Source organism: Sprattus sprattus (genome assembly GCF_963457725.1).
Source record: "Sprattus sprattus genome assembly, chromosome: 8".
NCBI classification, from domain to species: domain Eukaryota; kingdom Metazoa; phylum Chordata; class Actinopteri; order Clupeiformes; family Clupeidae; genus Sprattus; species Sprattus sprattus.
The window spans coordinates 16,249,025-16,256,442 of NC_137927.1; positions in this window are offsets into that span (position 1 = coordinate 16,249,025).

Below are 7,418 nucleotides of genomic sequence, written 5' to 3' on the forward strand. Positions count from 1 at the left end.
GCTAACACCGCCTAGATATTTTGAGACTGGTTCCTACCATGTTATATTTGCTGTGTGTGTGTGTGTGTTTGTATATGTATATATATCACTTGGTGTGTTGGCCGTAACGACCCTTCTCAAACCGGAGATCGTTATGACAGACGGAGGTTGTGACTTTCCGTGCCAGAAGGGGGCATCTGTCACTGCTGTTTAAGGAGCAACCCATCATCTACATTACACTAAGAGTGTCGGGACCTGAAAATATAGAGCGGTAGGAGAGTGACTTTAGGGACACGCATCAGAAACAACCTATAGCAAAGGCCCTATGCCTGAGCAGCCTTATATTGTGCCTTTGTAAACAATGTTATTGTGCCTGTAACACTGTTGCTTTAGAGACATTAGTATTCAGAATGTATACAGATATAGTTCTAAAGGGTTCCGTATCAGTTTGGCCACTACTCAGTTTCCTAATGGCTGCTTTAAGTGCAGAGGCAGCATGTGTGCTGTTAAAAAGATATACGGCCAGGAAGTGTTGTGTACATGTGTTCCGGGCATGTGAACTATTTGAGTACGTAAACACAGTTTATGTGAGAGTGTCTAGCTAGCCTCTCGGTTGTCATAGTGGCCTTACAAACAGGAGTCTGCCAGTCACACTTTCCCTATTTATGTGACTGCAGCTGAGTCAAGGACTACTCTGAAGGAAAGAGGTAAAGAACGTTCACAGTGACTTAAAAGTTGTACCAGGTTTGAATCAGGTCTCTATATAATATTATAATATTTAGTGTTATCTGATGCAGCATGAAAAATTCACAAATACAAATGCTGAATACAACTGAATGCTTTTCTCAACAATTGCATTCATGTATTTAAAATAAATATTGTTTGATATAAAGGCAACATTTTATTTTGTGATATACTATTCATGTGTGGTTCAGCAGGAGAGGAAGCTTTTGTCCATCCTGACCACAGTGAGGTGTCATGGTGTAGAAGGCTGAGCAACCTCTCTGAGGCAAGGAGGCCAAGAGCTCCTCGCTGAGGATCACTGCCAAACTAACGACCAAAGAGTTATGACTCTGAATGAGCTGAGTGCCAGAGACCACAGTGTGTAAGATGGATTGGTTGCTCTGAACATATCTCCTTTCTTGTTTTAAAACAACTGTCGTAAATATGGGTTGACATGTTTACTTTGATTTAAAAGGTCATTTGACATTTCTGTTTCTCTATTACACAATTATTTAAAGCTGACCTAACAATTGTAAGAATCCTGACGGTAGTTGAAATTTAGGTAGTTCATGGTCGGTACCACAAGGTGTCAGTGTGGAATTTAATCTCTGTGTTCTAGCATATCACTTTGTTACATTTGTAACAGTGTCTTAAAGCATTAATTTATCTAGAAATATGTCTACATTATTCTATAAATACCAGTATATTTGTAAAACGTACTCCTCCTTAGACTTAAGAAAATAAAAATGTATTCAATTTTACGCAATTATAGTATCATACAGGTTGACACAAATCTGGCCCTATACTGATTTGTTTTCCATTTGTTAAGAGAAGGTATCTGACGGACTGATGGACACAAACTGAATATGTTTTTTCTGTCAGTCAAATTGTAATGACTTCTAATTAAACAGGCTGACATTTCTTCCTCTTCTTCCCTGCTGCTACCGCCTTCGTTCCAGAACACTTCTCCGCTTAACCCGCAGTCTTTAGTAGAAGGAGCGCTGACAAGTCACATGTCATTCTGATGAAGATTGAGGAGCTGCTTGGCTTTCTCTTAGCCAGTATCCTTAGCAGAGCTGCCTCGTTCATGGGGGTCCTCTGCTGTCCTTCTACGGTCATGCGACATTAGACCCTAGCCCCCTGCCCAAGCAGCCCTTCCCTTAGCAACCCCCAGACTCCTCAGTGCTGTCCCTGCATCTTGAGTTACCCCGGGCAGCGCAGATGCGAGGCACCAAGGAGAGCTCTCTAAGTATAGCTTCTGAGAGAGCAGCGGGTAATGCAAGGGCGGATTCCTCACAGCTAACTTTAGAATGGCTCACATCATCCCCAGAGCCCCCCTATTAATGGCAAACTTATTATTTCCTTTAACCAGCAGCATTACATATTAATCCCTATGGATATATTCAGCTGTGGTTATAATACTAAGTGCATTATGTGGTCAAACATTGGCAAATATTGGCTAGTCCAGTCTCTGTTATATAGTTTTCCTTGGCATCTACTATTAAAAACATAACTTTGGTGATGCCTGGCCAGCAAATGATGATATTTCTTGTAAGGTCCATTCAGAAGACAAGTATCTTTAAAGTACTGGTATTAATATTTTAACTCCCAGTGTTAATTACTGGGCGTGGTGGTGCAATGGTTAGCGTCACTGCTTTGCAAGGTTCGATTGCTGTAGGTGCTAAATACCTGACCTTTAAATTAACATTCAATTGAAATAAAGATATTATATATATATATACAGTATATATACATATACATATATAACCTTACATATCTTCCACTGTGCGCTGCACATCAGGATTGCTTAGCCAAAAAACAGTAAATGCATCTTATTTGAATAATCAGCAACTTTCTACTGCATAGTAGCAAGGCAGAGAAGTGGTTAAGGAAGTAATTTCTTCTGTGAACCAATAGGAGGTGCAGTCTTTACATCTGATATTGTTGGAGCTTGATTAACTCGTCATTTTGAATGAAGAGGCAACACGTTTTCAATGGAGATCAAATGGTTTCCTAAACATAACGTCAACATTTTTCACATTTTCTAAACTAATAATTCTCAACTACTGACAGCTAAAACAAACCAGAAATGAACCCTAACCCCACCTTACATCTTAGAACATTGTTTCTCCTCAGTGTCAACAGAGGGTCAACAGATGGTTTGTTGATGGTGGACCATCCAACTAAAGAAGGGCCAGGGTTGGTTTAAAACAGTAGACTGCTGAATTAAATCTGGCACTATATGAAAAATAAAATGACCACTCGATACTGATACTGAACTTGAGTTATACAGTATGTTGTTAAAAAGTCAACATACCCATTGTCAACAAAGCATCAGACAATTATTATTATAGTAAAAAATACTACCAGTCAGTTATTTTATTGACAACAAAATGTTTTAGTTTTTGTACCGATACACCCTACTAACTGTGAACATTGTAAATGACATTTTGACTTCTTTCAAAACTGTCAAATCGATTCATAAAGGTACTACAACTACAACATAGCGCATGCCCTGACACCGTTCACCTCTCCCTTGTGGCACAGTTCCACATGCCCTAACCCATAATGGTGATCACCACATTCTACGTTTTGTTAATACAAAAATATTCGGCAAGCCAAGGAAGACAAATCAGCACGCTGAATAATTAACCTTTAATCACTCTACCTTGCCACAAAGTTACTGACTAAAACATATGGCCCACCCTGATTAGATTGGTGGAATATACGTGACAGTTAACTGTATCACCAGTATTCATCTGTGGATTAACCACTGGAATACTACGCGATGATAAAGCACAGTGAAATGACCTAGGCTATGTGACATTACAGTTAAACTGAATTTTCATCAGGGAAAAAACGTTACATTTTAGCAGTCTACATGAAAGGTTTTGACCCTCAGGTCTCCATCAGGCAAGACTGTGATGTTAGGAAGTCACACAAATGTTTGTACAATTGTGCTATGGTCCTGCATTAAAGTGTCATAGAGACCTGCCTGTACAAACGGACCTGTGACTTGTGTCAGCTCGTTCATTTTACATATGCGCCTGCCGGGTGTGAGATGGGGGTGCCCAACCAGCCGAAATGACACCAAAGCGACCATGCACCAGCGGAAATGGTGTAATTTTTTACACGCTCTGCTGTGCGCAAGCATGGGAACGCCAGCCATAAATTCCCCTTAGGTCACGTCATGGAGCCACTCTGACAGGGGGCCATTGGGCCCTGTGCATGCCATGATGCCACGGAGGTGGCACTAGCGACTGGAGACGTCATACCTTGCTCTAAACTTGGGTATTATTGTGTTGTTTGTGTTTAAAAACATGCGTTGGCATCCATAACTCACACTGAGGGTGATATCTGTACCTCATCGAAAGACTATACTTATGTGAAATGCTGAGTCTGAAATCTGAAATCTTTATGAAATGTAGAGTCTGATATTTGAAATCTTGGGTCAACATTTGTGGAAATTGTCTGTTTCAGAAAAAATCTCAAAGTAAACATTTCATACAATGCAACGAGACTGTTGATGACTCTGAAATCATCCCTGCTGTGTCATAATGCCATAACTTGAAACAGCCTACGGTAGCTTACTAAATACAGTAATGTGCCTCTGTGAACAGTTTCTAATAGTTTTTGACATGGGAAAGATATATACTTTTCGGGAATTTATATTTTAACAAACACCAGTTCCAACTTCCGAGACATACTTCAAAGCTGAAATCTGCTATGAGTCATTGACCAGACGGGCCATTTTGTGTGTACATCTGTCTGAAATAAGGGACTTGTGTTGGTGCCTGTCATCTGTGAAGTTATTACCACCAAGTTTAAAACAATGGCTGGAACTGTAGCTGTCATCTAACATCATGTTAAAGTCCTGCCATAACATAAGAAACTGATGTCACACAGTGTTGTTCTCACAGAAGCCAGTCACTCCCAGGGCAATTGGGGGTTTAGAGCGTCACTCTTTACCAAGTTATAAGTTCACTTATCATTCAGTTGTAAGTTTCTGATATCTTGCCAAAATAAAAGATCAACCCATTCACTGTATTGAAGAGAATCATAAAGGCACAGTCACATTTGCGCAGTTGCACGTCTCTCAGTACTTCCAAACCAGCTGTATAGGGAGGGTGCAACAGACAAATATTTACTTTGGTGCTCTGCTCTGCTCACAGTTAATGAGACGAGACATTGTCTGTGTTTTCTACTGTTACAATTTTATGGGTTCAAGGATGGCCAGTGTTGTCACTGTTCATGCACAAATGCTCCAGGGAAAGGGATACAACTAACAGGAATTCTCACAAAGCTGTGGAAATTAGGCCATGCCCACGCAGCATGAGAGAGACATGTGAGGAAGAGTTAAAAATGGTTTCATACTCGCCCTTTCATCCAACAGCTGCAAAACTATTCCATACCTCGTGCGTTATCTGCCAGACTGCTGGCACTGTGAGGCAGAGCAGTAAACACAGTTTAGGGCTTTAGCGACAAAACTTTCTAATGTATGAACGTTAAATAAACCCTGTTGCCAATTGCCTTTTTAACAGATAACAAATGGATATTGACTCCCACGCTGAACTGGACTTGGGAACAAATTGAAAATGAATAAAAAACCTAACCATTTTCACCACGCTAGTATTCACACAAGTGAAAGTGCAGGCTTCACTGCTCGGATAGCTGGGAACTGATCCCGTAGAATGTGTTATGGCCATCTTAGGCCTTTTCAGTTGGGTAAGCACCTCTTTAACTCTGTAATGTTTTTTATTTTTATTTTTCTGTACCATAGACAGGCCTCTTTCAGCAGCTTTGGGCCCACAAATGGCCTGTAGCGAGGTGTTAACAAAAAGAGTGGCTGGGTGCCTGCCTGTCACTTTGAATCAAAGGAGATTTCACACTCATCCTAACTGAAGCTGCCTGCTTTCACTTTTATCTTCCAGGAGCTGCTGTTGTTTCTGTGTTTTTTCTTTAGTTTATATCTCCCTGAATGGGGACAAAGTTGCAGTTCGAGTGCTTGAGTCAGAACTATAAAGTGAAAGAGTAGCCTCATCTGAATGTTTTGCCATTTTGCCATGGCAACAGCCTTGTTGCAGGCATCCTCCTTATGGGAGAGGAAGGTGTGTGGGAGAATGTGTTTAGGGGAGTGAATGTGCATATGTGTGTGAGTGTGTGTGTTTTCAGGGCTTAATAAAAGGGAACGCAGAGATGAAATGGCATCTTTGAAGTCTTTGAACTGAGTGTTGGTTCGTACATCCAGGCTCAGGATGAATACTTCGGTTTTATTGAAAAGCGTCCATTCTATGCTTGTGCGATGAAAGACGAAAAAGACACAGAGAGGGAGCGAGGAAGAGAGGGAGAGATGTAATAGTATCTACCCATTGACCACCTGGATCTGGAGGCATTGTGTAGAACCTTTAGAGAATTAAATGTTTATATGACAGAAATAATGATCTCTTATTCATATTGGGGGCCCAACCTTTGAAGCATACGATGCACATTTCATTAGGTGAGGCTCAATGCCAAGAATTCTAGAAACTGAATTGTTATGGCTATGCCTAATCTTTGCAATAAGCGGAATATTGTTATTATGTTTCCTCGTGTGAATTATGGGATGTTTAGGAATTGGATGGCGTCAGTTTATCACTTTTTGTAGGTGATTACTGATTGCTCCCATCCTGTTTTTTTTCTTTCTTTCACCGTGTGAGTTTACGGGGTGTGATTTTCCACCTTACACCAGCGGCCGTACCAAGATAAATGAAGCTGGTCTCTATGTGCAGTACTAGCCCAACATGCTTATAATGTATATTACTCTTATGTTATAGCAAATGGTTTTAGGGTTATAATGTTCTGCCATATTGCAAACATGTTAAGTCATGACAACTAAACCAGTGACCTACTGACCCTGCACAGGATGTATCCACAGCCACGGATTTAAACATCACTCTCATGTTTGTCCTCAGTCTCAGTGTTCTATACCTGTACCTAACTTCAGTTATAGTGACCGGGGTGTTGCTATTCCATGGCACTCATAGTAAGACAACCTTGTTGGTGATGATAGGTTTGGAGGTGAATGATCAGACAATGAACAACAACAATCAAGCCAATGGAGAAGTATTCGAGGATGTAAAGAAATAGAGAAGTATTATGTTGGTTGGCAAAGGTTGAGGTATTGTGAAAGAAGCCAATGGAGAAGTATTGTAAGGGTACAAGCCAAATGGTGAAGTATTGTGTTGGTATCATCTTACATTTCCCAATGGAGCAGTCACATGACCTTAGCAGTGTCCTGCCGATTGCAGAATGGGGTGGGGGTGGGGGGCAATGGGGAGTATGGGCCAGGCTTTCATAACGCTCAATAAGAACCACATGCAGGTCTTAGAAAGAGCTGGAGGAAAGGGTGAGGAGGAGGAGGAGGGAGGAGGAGGGAGGAGGAGGGAGGCTGAGGGGAGGAGGAGGGGAGGAGGAGGGAGGCTGAGGGGAGGAGGAAATGCATGGTGACTAAAGCCTTTCTGGCTGTAAAGAGAGAGCTCAGGGAGCAAACCCTGCCATTCCCAACCCACAGCACACAGGAGGAGAGGACACTGTGTTTTTGTGTGAAGGAGAAATAGAGAGAGAGAGAGAGAGAGAGAGAGAGAGAGAGAGAAAGAGAGAGAGAGAGGGAGGAATCACAAAGAGACATCCTTCCTGGAAACTCCACACCTCTCAGTGGCTCTCTACACGAGCTGGTG